A 15,575-nucleotide genomic window follows, 5' to 3' on the forward strand; every position below is an offset into this window, starting at 1 on the left:
GCATGACCCTCGCCGACCAACCAGGAACCTGGGCACGAGCTGATCACACACCTCACACACGCTGCAATCCGTAAAAGCTTAACCCCTCAGGAAACCTAGGAATCAAGCAAAGCTGCCCAGGTCCTTGCTCTGCGCGTTGCAATAAATACCTACTTTCTTCTACCATCCCACTGTCAGAGATGGGATTTTCCGTGCACTGGGTGAGAGAATCTGTTTGAGTGATCTATAGCAACACCTCCAGCCAGTTTGGGATATTGTTTGGCAACTCTGCAAGGCAGCAGGCAATGACTCAAATACTTTGGTCCCTGCCACTCACAGGGGACACTTGGATTGAGGTCTCGGCTCCTGGCTTCCAGCTGGCCCGGCCCCAGCTGATGCAGGCATTAGGAGAGTGAGCCAGCAGATGGAAGACCTCTAGTGCTCTTTCTCTGTCACTCTCCCTCTCGAATAAATAGTTTTTTAAAAAGAAAAGGAGGAGGCCTGCATTAGCACGCTTGCTCTGTCTCACCATGAGATGCTTTCTGGTACATTCCAGATGGCACGGAGACCCTGAGCAGGAACCAGGGCCTTGCTGTTGGACTTCTCAACCTCCCAAAGAAACTTGGATTTTTTATAACTGACCTGGTCTCGGGGATTTTGGTACTGCAACAGCAAATGTCTCACTCAGCACCCCATAAACGTTCTGATCTCATCTTCTACTGCTCACTTGGCTCCAGCCACACTCTCACACGCACAGGCACACTTCTGCCTTGGGGCCTTGGTGTGCAGTTTGCTGCCTGCTTAGCACTTCCTCCTGATCTTTCCTCTAAAGCCCCTTTCTCAGGGGACGTTCTGGGTCTCTTCCCCCTACACACACAAGCTCTTCCCCCTCCCTGCACCACGGCCCTCCTGAGCCCTCGTCACGCCCTAAAGCATCACAGGTGGCACACACTGTGTGGTCTGTGGGGCAGCACGTGACGTGAACTCGCGACACACATAACCCCACCTCACATTGCACCAGTGCCCACCACTCTCCCGACTCTCCCTGTGCCTCTGTAAGTTTCCTTGTTGCCCCGGGGCTCACCGCCTGCGAGCATGCGCCCACTTGGTTTATTCTGTAGTCTTTGTGTATCTGCCCGTGCCTCCCGTCTGGTGAATCCAGGCTCCACAGGGGCAGGGATCTCTGAATGATCCTTCACTGGAGGGGTCCCAAGCACTTGGAACAAGGCACAGTGGGAGCAGGGGGACTCTACTCAATCAATTCTATGTCCCTGTTCTATGAATGAGAAAACAAAGGATGTTTTTGAAAGGTACCCGCCAGAGGAACAACTCTGCAGTTAGCCAGGGCAATGACGGACGGAGGGAAGGGGTTTCATTATTTTTTATCTTTTCATTTGGTTGTTGTTTATGGCCCTTGCCTGTGTTCCTGCTCAACTATGGTCTTTTTGCTTTCTGTTTGTTGAACTCTTTCTTTGGTGGAGCACTGAGCCTTTGACTATAATGTACATTGAAAATGCTATCTGAAAATTAAAAAAAAATGAATATAGTCAAAAGTATTAAACTGTAGCTTGCTTACAGAAAAGTGCATTGATCACAGATGTCCAGCTTGATAGATGGCCACAAAAGGATCACAGCTGTGTAAGCAGCACCCTGGAAAAGAACCAGAACATTCGGTGATCCGGGCACTCGCCCCCCCACAGCCCCCAAGATGTTACTTCCCCAAGAGCAACCATTATTCTAACTTTTAACACCAGAGATTAATTTCATCTGTTTTAGAACATCATGTAAATGAAATCAAATGGACTGTATTCTCTTCATCTTCATTTACTCAAAATTACATTTGGGAGACTCATTTATGCTGCTGCATGTAGCAGTATCTTGTTCATTTTCATGGCTCTATGATTATATTTCATTACATAAATTAATGACAATTTCTTTGCCCATTCTACTGTTTACTGTCTGGGAATTTTGTTCCTTCCAAAGTTTGGCTCCGAGGAATAAAGTTATGAGCATGCAATGAACAACAACATTGTTGTACATACACATTGTTATACACATCACTCATTTCTGTCAGGTGTATGCCCAGGAGTGGGATTGCTGGGAACATGTTTCACACACACACACACACACACACCATTGAACTTTATTTTCTTATTTATTTTTTAAAAGAAGCATGTATTTACTTGAAAGAGTTACAGAGAGAGGGAGAGACAGCGAGAGCAACCTTCCATCTTCTGTGTCACTTTCCAGATGGCTCCTGGCTTTGGCCTGGGGAGCTTCTTCTAGGTCTCCTGTGTGAGTAGCAGGGACCCAAGCACCCAGGCCATCTTCTGCTGCCTTCCTAGGCCATTAGCAGGGAGCTGGATTGGAAGTGGAGCAGCTGGTCCATGAACTGGCTTCTAAATGGGATGCCAGCCTCACAGGAGGCAGCTTTATCCCATATGCCAGAGCGCCGGCCCCAACGTTGAACTTTAGTAGGTCCTATCAAACAATTTCCCAAAGTCGTTCTATTTGTCCACATTCCCAGCAGAAGGGTACAAGTTTCCTGTGGCTCCATTTTTCCAATCCTTGCTATTGCTGATCTTTTTAATTTGGCCATTCTAGTGGGCATCTCATGGTGGTTTTGACGTGAGCAAGACAGGGATTCAGGAAGGCATAAGGAGCTAAGGATTGCCCAAATCCAAGCATCTTCTATGCTGATTCAACAGGCTGAAGACTAGCCACACCCACCTCTCATCACACAGCCACGCTTCACTTCCATCGTGCTCCAGATGCCGTGACACCTTCCTGGAGCCCACCACGTGCTCTGCAGCCCACCCCAATCCCTGTCTCCTCTTGCTCCTCAGTCAGGCCCCTATAAAGGGATGACCCGGCCTACGTGGGGCAATCCTCTCACTTGGGGTTGCCTGCCCTCACGTCTGAGTATGTACTATCTTTTCACCTTTCAGTAAATCCTGTCCTTCCGTTCACCTCTGCCTACGTCTCCCGGAGGTATCCTTATACGCAGGAAGACAAGAACGTGGACCCCATCTGGCTGGGGTCTCTGAAGCCAGCCAGGGCTTCCGATCCTCATGGCAGCTTCCATGTGCGCTTCCCTGATGTCCACGGGTAACTTTTTCACGTGCGCCTTGTCGTTTGAACACTCTCGTCTGTGACGCGCCACTCACGTCCCTGCCCTGGTTCTGTAAAAGAAAAACTCCAGGCCACTGTTTGGACTCAGCTCCTGCCTTAGGTCTCAGTGGACCAGACTGAAAATTAAAGCAGCCAGGCACGCTGACTTCCACATGGCTTCCACCCTCTGACCTGCTGAGAAATCTGGAGAGGGAGACCAGAGCCAGCCGTCCCGACCAGGCCGCTTTCCACTGGCACCAGCATGCAGTTCCCTCGGCCTTAATCCTCCCCTATAAAAAGGAGGTTGACGCCAGCCAATCAGCTGCCTCTCTGCTCCACCTCCTCCCTGACCCCACCTTACAGGGAAAGTGGCTCTGACATGGCCGGACCTCTTTCAGCCCTCCTCTCTCCACAAAAGCTGACCTCTGCCGCTCAGCTCATTGAAACGCTTATTCTATTTGACGGAATAAAGTACAGCCCAGTCTGGAATCGCAAATAGAGCTGTGACTGAGATCATTAAATTGTTGTAATTTTGTCTTTTGATACATCTCTGTAATTCTCTTATTGACATGCAGGAATTCTTTACTTTTCTTAATTTAACTATATATTAGCCTATGCAGGAATGTTGCAAGCATCATTCCCCAATTTTCCCATTGCCCTAATGATAGCTTTTAAATAGAAATATAAATTATTAAGTCCAGTGTGATTATATCAGTCTTTCAGTGTTGGGTTCATTATGTCGTATTTAAGAAAATCTTGGGGCTGGCACTGCGGCACAGTAGACTAAGCCTCCTTGAGTCCGGCCGCTCCTCTTACAATCCAGCTCTCTGCTGTGGCCTGGGAAAGCAGCAGAAGATGGCTCATGTGCTTGGGCCCCTGCACCCACGTGGGAGACCCAGAAGCTCCTGGCCTCAGATCAGCTCAGCTCCGACCATTGCAGCCATGTGGGGAATGAACCAGCAAATGGAAGAGCCTTCTCTCTGTATTTCTGCCCCTTGAATAAATAAAATTCAAAGGAAGGTAGGTAGGTTAGGAAGGAAGGAAGGAAGAATTATCTTCTCCACCCCACCTCAAGAATTTACCCAGTGTATCCTCTGAAAGCCTTGCTGTTTAGTGATGTTTGAGTAGTGAACACCAACCCAACGTGGAACCGATTCCGGGCCGTGCTTTGAGGGGGAGTCACATTGCATTGTTTCCATACACACACCCAGAGCAGCAGATCAGGGTCTGAGACCAAGCCGCTGCTGCCACCCTCCAACCTCAGGTGATGGGCAAGTTGCTGATTCTGTGTTTAAGAGAAAGGAAGGCAAGGTGACAAGAAGCTGGTCAGTGAGTGGGCTCTGTTTTCTTGCAGCGGGAACCTGGAATCCAACACAGAGAGCCTGGTGGGAGGCTTCATTCTGTGTCCGTGCGACGGGCACAAACAGCTGTTCAACCTCATTTCTGGGTGTTTCTGGAAGAATTACTGTTTCAGTCGTAGGCTGAATGAAGCAGATCTGCTCTCACTAACAAGGGCGGCGTCAAAGGGGACCCCTCTCTCCCCTTGAGCTGGGACGTGCCTCTTCTCCTGCTCTTGGACGCCAGAGCTCCCAATCCCCAGGCCTCCATGCCCAGGGACTTCCAGCAGCGCCCCTCTCCTTGACCTCAGACTTCCAGAGCTGGCCTGCGCTGCACACGCAGCCTTCCTGGGGCTGCAGATGACACGACGGCGGGTCACAGGGCTTCCTGCCTTCCTCAGTGCTATAAGCCAGTTCCCACAAGAAATCTTCTTATACAGGTGTGGATATAGACAAATATAAATTTCCTGGAGATGGCTACTGAAGTACTTGGCAAGGCTTGATAAGGCCCCTTCCAATGATGCTCTTTTGACAATATGTGATCTCAGTCACCAGCTTTCATCATGACCCTTTCTAGGGCGGTCAGCCGGCGGGCAGCACCCAGAATGCAATGCCCTGATACACAGCCTTGGTGCTGCAAATGCTCTGCCAGGGAGTGGCCACGCAGGGGTCACTAGAAATAGCACAGGCCCCCTGAAGAAGGGTCCTATGGAAAGGGTCCTGGCCTTCATCATGGAGTGGATGCAACGCTCTTAAGAGCTACTGGAAGGATATCTGGCCATGCTAGTCCAATTTCTACATAAACCCTGACCAGGTTAGCTTTGACAGAATTCTACTGTGAAGTCTCATTGGCTTCTCTGATTCCAAATACAGCCATAAAGGCACCCAGGTGTGAATAGACAAGGTTAAAAATAAGCTTCTAGAAAACTTTTTAAACTCTTTGCCAACAGACATCATAGCAACACTTTCAGTTAAGCGTGCTTAAAAATGTATTCATGTGTGGAGCCGGCGCTGTGGCGCAGTGGGCTAAAGCCCTGGCCTGAAGTGCCGGCATCCCATGTGGGGGCCAGTTCAAGTCCCGGCTGCTCCTCTTCTTATCCAGCTCTCTACTATGGACTGGGATAGCAGAAGATGGCTCAAGTACTTGGGCCCCTGCACCCATGTGGGAGACCAGGAAGAGGCTCCTGGCTTCGGATCGGTACAGCTCCGGCCATTGCGGCCATCTGGGGAGTGAACCAATGGATGGAAGACCTCTCTGTCTCTCTCTCTCACTGTAACTCTTTCAAATAAATCTTTCTAAAACAAAGAGTATTCATGTGGCCAACATTTCACCCATATAAAAGCAACTGGGATACTGGGTCTAGAACAATCGCCCCGCGGGGAGGGGTGCTGAATTCCTCTCTGTGTTTGGATGGTTTCCCCACACCGTAGTCCTGAAGAGCATTTAGTCTTACAGCACTGTTGACAAGTTCTGAAAACTCTAGTACACTCCAAACAGGGGACTCCGTCCTGAAGTCTCCTGGAGTTTGCAGGTGCTGAGCTATGGGTTGCATATGCAAGAGATGTAACCCTCGGTGCTGCCAGCCAACCTGTGGGGAAAAGCTCTGAAGACGGCCTGGGTGAAGATGCACCCTGTCTCTGAACGCTCTGAGCACACAGCTGCCGAAACTTAGAATAGGGTAACATCTGGAAGAAATGCTGGAAGATGTCAGCAAGTGATAAATCATACTAAAGGTACCTGAGAGTAGGAAACCAAGGCAATCTGCTCAGTTATCAGTCCAAGTCCCAATATTTTATGCTAGCCATAGACTGCCAAAAGCACCATAAAGAAATTACTGTTCTTGGCCGGCGCCATGGCTTAACAGGCTAATCCTCCGCCTTGTGGCGCCGGCACATCGGGTTCTAGTCCCAGTTGGGGTGCCGGATTCTATTCCGGTTGCCCCTCTTCCAGGCCAGCTCTCTGCTATGGCCCAGGAGGGCAGTGGAGGATGGCCCAGGTGCTTGGGCCCTGCATCCCATGGGAGACCAGGAGAAGCACCTGGCTCCTGGCTTCGGATCAGCGCGATGCGCCGGCAGCAACGCGGCGGCCATTGGAGGGTGAACCAACGGCAAAAGGAAGACCTTTCTCTCTGTCTCTCCCTCTCTCACTGTCCAATCTACCTGTCAAAAAGAAAAAAAAAAAAAAAAGAAGAATGTATCCCCCTCATCTCCACTAGTATTTTTGGTGAGCCAGCCCGGACAGAAGAGGACCAGTGGTGAGTTCTGAGCAACCCCGCCCTGAGGACTGCTCCACGTCTACTCTACTCCTTTTCCTTGCCTTGTCTATTTTGCTCAGTGACAGCCAGAAGTCTCCCTGCTGTACCCATGCAGATACGGGTCGAGCAGTTAAATGCCACTAGGATACTCTCTGCTATAAGACATCCGTGACGGGATGAGCTGGTGTGGATGGAGGCAAAGAGCACTGGGTGTCTGTGCCAGCTGCAAGACAAATCCACATTACAGGCTCACGGTAAAACAACACCCCTCTAATCCCTGTGGCCAGTCCTGTTAGGAACATTGCGTGAAGACTGAGATGTGACCACTCCTTCCTTTAAACCAGCCACCTTGGCCTTGCCCTGTTCTTTCAGCTGAAGCCTCTTTCTGCACCCACGCAGGCACTGTCAGGATTCTAGCAAGAGATGGGAGCTCTCTCTGTGTCTTCTCTCTGTGTTCCCTTCCTGTTCACTACCCCCCCTCACTAATGTCAGGAAGGGAAGAGGGAATCCTCTGGCTACAGCTAGCCACACAGGTGTTCCCACCTGAGCAAGAGCGAGGCCTTAATCTATTAGCCCTTTCTAATTCGATACTTTTTCTCCCTTCTCTATAGTGACTCTCTGCTTCAGCTCTTGACTATAGGAGTGTGTGATTCTCTGTCTCTTTCTTTCACAATGTATTTTTTCAGTATGATTTCTGCTGATAAGGTTTTTTTTCTGTGCTGTTGTAACTGACTTAGGAAATGAGAGCTTTATGTGTCTTGGAAAAGGTATTTTTCTGTTGCCATTACCAAGTCTTGACTGTTTGGGAGAACTGAATCTTAACAGAAGTTAACATCATCTGCCTATTTTTAATGTTTGCGTGATTAACTTAACTCTGATTCGATCTGGCCCACAGTGTTGATCAAAATGCTCAGGTTAAATGTATTATTTTGACCAGGGGGCCAGTGCCATGGTGCACTGTGGCATCGGCATCCCATATGGGCGCCGGATCTAGTCCCAGTTGCTCCTCTTCCAGTCCAGCTCTCTGCTGTGACCTGGAAAAGCAGTAGAAGATGCCCCAGGTGCTTGGGCCCCTGCACCCACGTGGGAGACCAGGAAAAGGCACCTGGCTCCTGGCTTCGGATCGGCGCAGTTCCGTCCGTCGCGGCCATTTGGGGAATGAACCATTGGAGGGAAGACCTTTCTCTCTGTCTCTCTGTAATTCTACCAGTCAAAGTAAAAAAAAGTATATTATTCTGACCAAATGGTTTGAATCTCTGATAATTCTTTTTTTTTTTTTTTTTTTTTTTTTTGACAGGCAGAGTGGACAGAGAGAGAGAGAGACAGAGAGAAAGGTCTTCCTTTGCCGTTGGTTCACCCTCCAATGGCCGCCGCGGTAGGCGCGCTGCGGCCGGCGCACCGCGCTGATCCGATGGCAGGAGCCAGGTGCTTATCCTGGTCTCCCCTGGGGTGCAGGGCCCAAGCACTTGGGCCATCCTCCACTGCACTCCCTGGCCACAGCAGAGAGCTGGCCTGGAAGAGGGGCAACCGGGACAGGATCGGTGCCCCAACCGGGACTAGAACCCGGTGTGCCGGCGCCGCAAGGCGGAGGATTAGCCTAGTGAGCCGCGGCGCCGGCCTGATAATTCTTTAAGGTTCTAGACCAAGCCTTCTGACTTTGGGGCTTCCAGTTGGATCGCTGGAACTCATAAAGGATGAGGCTGTCAACTTGGTGAAATAATGGTTGTTTGAGTTAATTTAGATTATGTAGGGGTCGGTGCAGTGGGTTAATGCCCTGGTCTGAAGCACCAGCATCCCATATGGGTGCCGGTTCTAGTCCCGGCTGCTCCTCTTCCGATCCAGCTCTCTGCTATGGCCTGGGAAAGCAGCAGAAGATGGCCCAAGTCCTTGGGCCCCTGCACCCATGTGGGAGACCTGGAAGAAGTTCCTGGCTCCTGGCTTCGGATCAGCACAGCTCCAGCCGTTGCAGCCAGTTGGTTAGTGAACCAGCGGATGGAAGACTTCTCTCTCTGCCTCTCCTCTCTCTGTGTAACTCTTTCAAATAAATAAATCTTAAAAAAATATAATTTAGATTATGTAAAATTACTCTGAATCTGATGGAATCTGAAAGAAAGTTAAGCTTACAAAATGATGTCAAGTTTGTATTGTACTCATGTCACTATTTTCCAACTATGGGTGTTTTATAAAAAGTGGAAATAAATTCTGTATATGCAAGTCTTTATGTTGTTATACCAAAGTGAGCCAATACAGATTGGTTCAGAACAATTGTGTTACTCCAAATGCTTGTCAGCTCACATGGCTTACATAGATCTTTGATGATATGCTTTAAACATTTTTAAGAGATAAAGATGTTTTCAAAGTTGTTAACATACATTAGTGTCTGTGTTTGCTGGTCAGGGGCTGTTATACTTGCCCTTATCAGTTATTTTAAAACATGGAAATGAAATTTTGACCTCAAAATAATTCAGATAATGATGTAGTACTTAATAGATATGCCATATGATCCAGCAATCCCACTCCTGGGAATTTACCCAATGGAAATGAAATCAGCATATGAAAGAGTTATCTGTACCCACATGTTCATTGCAGCTCACTTCATATTTTTTTTAAAGATTTTTATTTATTTATTCGACAGGTAGAGTTACAGAAAGTGAGAGAGAGACATAGAGAAAGGTCTTCCCTCCATTGGCTCACTCCCCAGATGACCATAACAGCCAGAGCCGCGCCGATCCAAAGCCAGGATCCAGGTGCTTCTTCCAGGTCTCCCATGTGGGTGCAGGGGCCCAAAGACTTGGGCCATCCTTTACTGCTTTCCCAGGCCGTAGCAGAGACCTGGATTGGAAGAGGGGCAGCTGGGACTAGAACTGGTGCCCGTATGGGATGCCGGTGCAGCAGGCGGAGGATTTACCTACTGTGCCAGAAAGCGGGCCTCTCAGCTCAATTCATATTAACTAAGATATGGAATCAACCCAAATGTCCATCAACTGATGACAGGATAAAGAAATTATGGTATATACACATCATGGAATACTGCTCAGCCATAAAAAAGAACAAAATCCTGTCTCTTGCAACAAAATGGATGCCATTAGAACCATTATACTTAGTGAAATAAGCCAGTTCCAAACAAATACCATGTGTTTTCTCTGATCTGTGGTAACTAATAGAGTACCAAAAATGTACTGTATAGGAGTTAAATTGACATTTTGAGCTTCAGTGATTGTTTACAGCCCTTGACTATACTGTTGAGGAACAGGGTTTTTTTATTATTATTATTTCAAACTATTTGTTGAACTCTTAATGTAGGGTTAATTCTATGACTATAATGTAAGTTATGTAAGCAAGTCATAAAAAGTTTGAGAGGAATAAATCTTGAATCTTGAAATAAATCTTGAGAAATGTATATGTGATAAAACTGACTATAATCTTTAAAATATTATTTACAGTATTTTCTAAAATTGAGCATTAATATCAAAGTTATACTGACTGAAGATTAAAGTCTGATCTTCTGTTAAAGCAACAAGGTTGTTGAAACATGTATATGTTTAATATACATATTTAATGTTAGTAAATATCTGGAAATAGTCAATCTTCAATTTTAAAATCTGTTGTACAACAACCTACAACATTTCAACATCTCCTTTTAATCGTTTCTGTTTAATTGGTTACTCTCTGCCTATTTTCTGGCTAGGTCCAATAAGCTCTTTCCTGATTCTTTTAAATTGTTCCAAATTGTGGGGTGACTTCATATGCTAACTCTTATATTTATGGTTTTTATTTCTGATTTTTGTGACAACCAAAAAGATACAGATTTTGCATTCTGTTGAAGTAATCTTTTCTGTTTTCTACTATTTCTGTCAAGTTTAGATTGTTAGAAAGCATTGAGTGTTAAAAGTTAAAATTACTTTTATATATGTACATATTTTAAAACATGTGGTCACTTCATATGATTAAATCTGATCTACAACTGGTAAAAATCACCCTGACCAAATGGACGGATAGTATTTCACAGTGTGAAGGAATTCTCTTCTGACCAGATACTTAAAGCTCTCTCAGCATCTTTAACAGGCTTTCTGAAAATCAGGGTTCTAAACTCTTTTGGCTTTGATATTTCCACTTGGGCCCCTGGAAATGTCAAAGGATATATCTCTCTTCTAGTAGAGATAATAAGTAATTAGGCTATTTGGATTAAATTAAAAGTGTTGCCAAGATGTGAAACGATGCTGAACGCCAGTTACAGGCATGGTTTTGTGTTTTGTCTTTTTCAGCTGCGGCAGTCTCTGGCTTGCAAGCCAGATTCTTTCAGGGGAATGACAAGGCTCAGCCAAACTCACACTGAATAGCCAGGCAGTGCCAGTTCAAAATGTGGGTCAAAGGGAAATCCAGCTAAACGGGTGGAGGGTTCCAAAAGAGACTTAAGTGGCAGATACTAGATAGCTGGGTTCCAGAGCCCAAGCAAGCTGCAGTACTCACAGGCTACATAAGAAGTTTCGGAAGCCCAGAAACATACTAGATAAATCCAGAAACTCAATGTTAAGTTATGAGGTAAGCTCTAGAAGAAACTTACAGGTTCCATGGCAATAATACCAGTTAAACCCAGCGACCCAGGCCCATTACCCACTGGCTACATGGTGAAAATCTGCAACCCTAATGTTGGCAGAGACGTCTGCTACAACTTCCCCTCCAAGTCGGGCTACACAGTAAGCACCAGTTAAGTCTGAAAGCCCAAGAAGTGTGGCTACACCGTTAAATCTGAAAACCCAGAATCAGCCTAAGCAATCTAGGAGGCTCGACTCGTGCCTCCTTCTCCTCTTTCCTCCTCCAGATGGGAAGCTGACTCTATCGCGCAGGCGCTCCACTAGATGTGCACTCTGATGCTAAAGGCTGCCTCTACTGTCTACTGTAGCAGAGATCGGGGAAAGAGGAGCCAGCTAGGCAGCAGGAGCAAGGTAAGGCTAGGTGGCGGGGCCGGTGCTGAACAGCCTTCATCCAGGGAAAAGCTGCTGGGACAAAGGCCCATGTGACAGGATTGCTAAACCCAATCCTTCAAAACAAGCAGGCCCGAGGCCTGCTGACAGCTGCCCAAGGGGCGTCTGCTCCAAAAATGTTTTTGGATCAAACTAGACAGGTACAAAAATCATGCTCAGACTTTCTTGGACAAGCCCAGACAAAGCCAGGACCAGGCCAAACAAGGCAGGACTATCTGGCCCAGCCTCTGGTCGTGGAAATCCTGGCCACTGCCCCTCCTTGGCCACACGGCTCCCACAGTCTTTCTGCATCTCTCTGCACCATGTGTTTTATTGCCTTGTTTATTTTGTCTCTTAAGAGACTACAAGCCACCCTGCTCCAGATGCTCTGAGACAGGGCTCTCAGCCTACCCCACCAGACGAGATGACCAGTCCTCTAGACAGAGCAGGACAGTCTCTTCCAAGGCCGCCCTCAAACACACAGGACAGATGACAAGAGCCGAATCCTCACAGGCAGCTCTATGCCCATGTCTCAGCTGGAAGAAGGTACAGAGATTGAGACCCATTCTACCCCAATAAGATGATGGGCAGCTTCTCTTGAGGGAGGGAATGTGAGTAGGAAGTCAGAAGTTAACCTCTGCGTGTTGGGAGGTGGGGAAGGGGCTGAGGAAAGATTGTAACAGCCTAGGGAGCTCGCCTTGGAAGCAGCCCAGTGTTTTACACTACAAAGTCCTGGGGACACCCCAGTATGGGGCGATCTCAGCCTTCCCCTCAAGGAAAGCTCCCCCGGAGACTCCTCTCTGCTCAGCACCAAACTGGTTCCCCAGCTTGATAACACTGGGGCAATAAAACCTTCCCAGCCTTCCCCCAAGGAAGGCACCCTAGGGGTCGCCCCTCTGCCCAGCACCAGGGGGCTCCCCAGTCTGATAGCCCTGAGTAGTGAAACCTTGGGAGGAAGGTTACCTAATTCACACTCAGCAAACCCTAGTCCAGGAGGAGGAGGAGGAGGAGGAGGAGGAGGAGGAGGAGGAGGAGAAACGGCGGGAAGAACTGGACCGGGTTCCCTTATAAGCCCCAATCTGAGTCCAGGATGCATGGCCAGCTCAGCTTTCCCACCTGGGCTGCAGGTGTGCTCTCTCCGTTAACCCACGTAACCCTGTTCACTCAGTCTGAATGGCTGGGCACTCTGCCTCAGATTCCATGGAGAGGGGCCCATCCGTTCTGACAGGTGCCCTATCCCATCAAACCTTGCTACCTCACGTCCCACTGTCCTCTGTCTCATGTCTGAATCCTTTCTTGAATGAAGAAGAGAATCTATCCCAACCATCTCTGCTAAAGTTTCCGCGACCAAATGAAGTTATGTAGAAAAAATACATTGGTTAGAAACCTGCCTGGGGATTCTGTGGTCACCAGATATTTTCTTTCTTTTTGTTTTGTTTTTTGATGGCTAAATTTGTAGATTTGAAATCACAAAATCATTGTATGAATCCTACAGTCTTCCTCTTACTTCTACTTTTTCCAAAGATTAAAATTGTACTGCCCCATAGAAAAACGTTCCCAACGAGGCGGATGCTAGACTTATGATCAGGTAACAAAACAAAATGACACACAAGTGCAGGATAGCCAGTCATATTAAGCGGCTCTCAGGTGGCTGTGGAGGAGTCAAAGGCAGGCACTAGCACATAAACAAATGTCCGCTTCTAGCAAATCAGCAGGTTTGCACTAGGGCTAAGAGGAAGCCTAACGTTATGGTGAGGGCTGGCCTAGGCACCTAATCTGTTCCTTGAAAGATTTGGAATCACACAGAGCAACTCTTCAAGAATGCGATTAAAGGACTGATTTCAAAACAATGTAACATCCTCTCAGCAAACTCTGGAGGCCAGAGAGACTACCAGTTTGTAATCTACTTTACATTATTCATCTGCTCATATTCCAGTAGCAACCAAACTATTAAAATATCTCATTGCTAATTACTTTCCACTGCCTAAAACAAAGCCCTACCAACTAGGCCCTTAAGATTTTAAAGCATAATTTAACTGTCATCTTTTATCCCCTTCCTACTATTCAAACTCCAGAGTAAATTCGGAATATTTCTTAAAGTATGTGCTTCCACTTTAAATATTATTTTATTTAGTCTAAACAAGACTAATACTGGTCAGCAGTGCAAATATCAGGCCAAAAATTTCAGCTTCACATTATAGGCCTGGGGATAAACTATGCTGTTAAATTTTTTTCTCTCCCTTTAAAAGAAAGTTACAGACAATAGATAACTTTGCATTTCTCTTTTATATCATACATTTCCAACAATGTGTTAATGCAAAGAAGCAAAATAAATAAAATCTCGGAATATAAGGTCAAATAACAAGCTGAATCATATACATTTTGATTAAGAAACTAATACTGGAATATTATCCAAATAACAAAGTAGGCGCATGCTCAATTATCACATTCCCTATATCAGAGAAGAGGCATTAAGCATTCAAGTGGTAAGTTTATTTACAAACATATCTAGTATGCCATGATTTCAAGAGTTTGATCCATTTTTCAATGAGACTGCACCCCCTGAAATGCTATTATCTGTTAAATGGATGACCTAAAACATCCTTTTTTTATGATTTATTTATTTGAAAGGCAGAGTTACAGAGAAAGAGGGAGAGACAGAGATAGAGAGATCCTCCACCCACTCTTTCACTCCCCAAATGGTCACAACAACCAGGGCTGAGCCACCCTGAAGCCAGGAGCTTTTCCCAGGCCTCCCAGGTGGATGCAGGGGTCCAAGCACTTGGTCCATCTTCCACTGCTTTTCCAGATGCAATAGCAGGGAGCTGGATCAGAAGTGGATTCTGTCCCGGTTGCCCCTCTCCCAGGCCAGCTCTCTGCTATGGCCCAGGAGTGCAGTGGAGGATGGCCCAAGTCCTTGGGCCCTGCACCCGCATGGGAGACCAGCAGAAACACCTGGCTCCTGGCTTCGGATCAGCGCGATGTCCCAGCCGCAGTGCGCCGGCCGCAGCGGCCATTGGAGGGTGAACCAAAGGAAGACCTTTCTCTCTGTCTCTCTCTCTCACTGTCCACTCTGCTTGTTTAAAAAAAAAAAAAGTGGAGCAGCGGGGACTTGAACCAGTGCCCATATAGGATGCCAGCATTGCAGTAGCAGCTTTACCTGCTGCGCCACAGCGCCGGCCCCAACATCCTTCTTTCTTAAGCAGGTGGTGGGGTACTAGGAAGAAAGAAGCAGCAAATCCAGATCCAAGATACAAAGCCATCATAACTGGCAACCTCCACTGGTTTTCCACTGAAAATGGCAAATTCCTCCCTGAGCCCTCCTCCCCGGGGCTCCTACAGACCACGGAGCTCGTGAGCCTCCGGATGCTCTGTCCCAGCATGGCGCTATCGGGAGCTCTGTGTGCAGCACAGAGACCCAGGGAGGGAGAGATGGCAGCGCCACCCCACGACCTCGATCGCCTGTGTGCAAGGGCCAAAAGCCGGGCACTTTTTTCTGTCTCTCTCGAGCTTAATCTAAAAATTCCCAGATAAACAATAGCAACTTAATAACTTAACACGTAATCATCTATGATTTGGAATCATTTAGATTTTAGAAAATATACCACGCTAACATTAAACTAAATCATCATTGTCTCCAAGAATTTGGAAAAGAAATATGGTAACAAAACATTATTCACTGTAAGTGGAATAACCATAGGAGTACATGATTTGATTTGTGAAATTAGGTAAGTGATAGAAATATTGATGCTTTAAAGTAATTCACTAGCTGAATACTCATGTTTCCGCGGATATACTTAAATTGTAGTGCCAGTGATAACACTCAGGAATTGTGGACATTCACTTAATTTAGCTTTTTGAGGATTAAGGAATTAAATTCAAAGCACATCTGCATGAAAAATGCTTTTTTCATTTTATTTGGAAGAGAG

Source organism: Lepus europaeus, chromosome 7 (assembly GCF_033115175.1).
Source record: "Lepus europaeus isolate LE1 chromosome 7, mLepTim1.pri, whole genome shotgun sequence".
Classification (NCBI taxonomy): domain Eukaryota; kingdom Metazoa; phylum Chordata; class Mammalia; order Lagomorpha; family Leporidae; genus Lepus; species Lepus europaeus.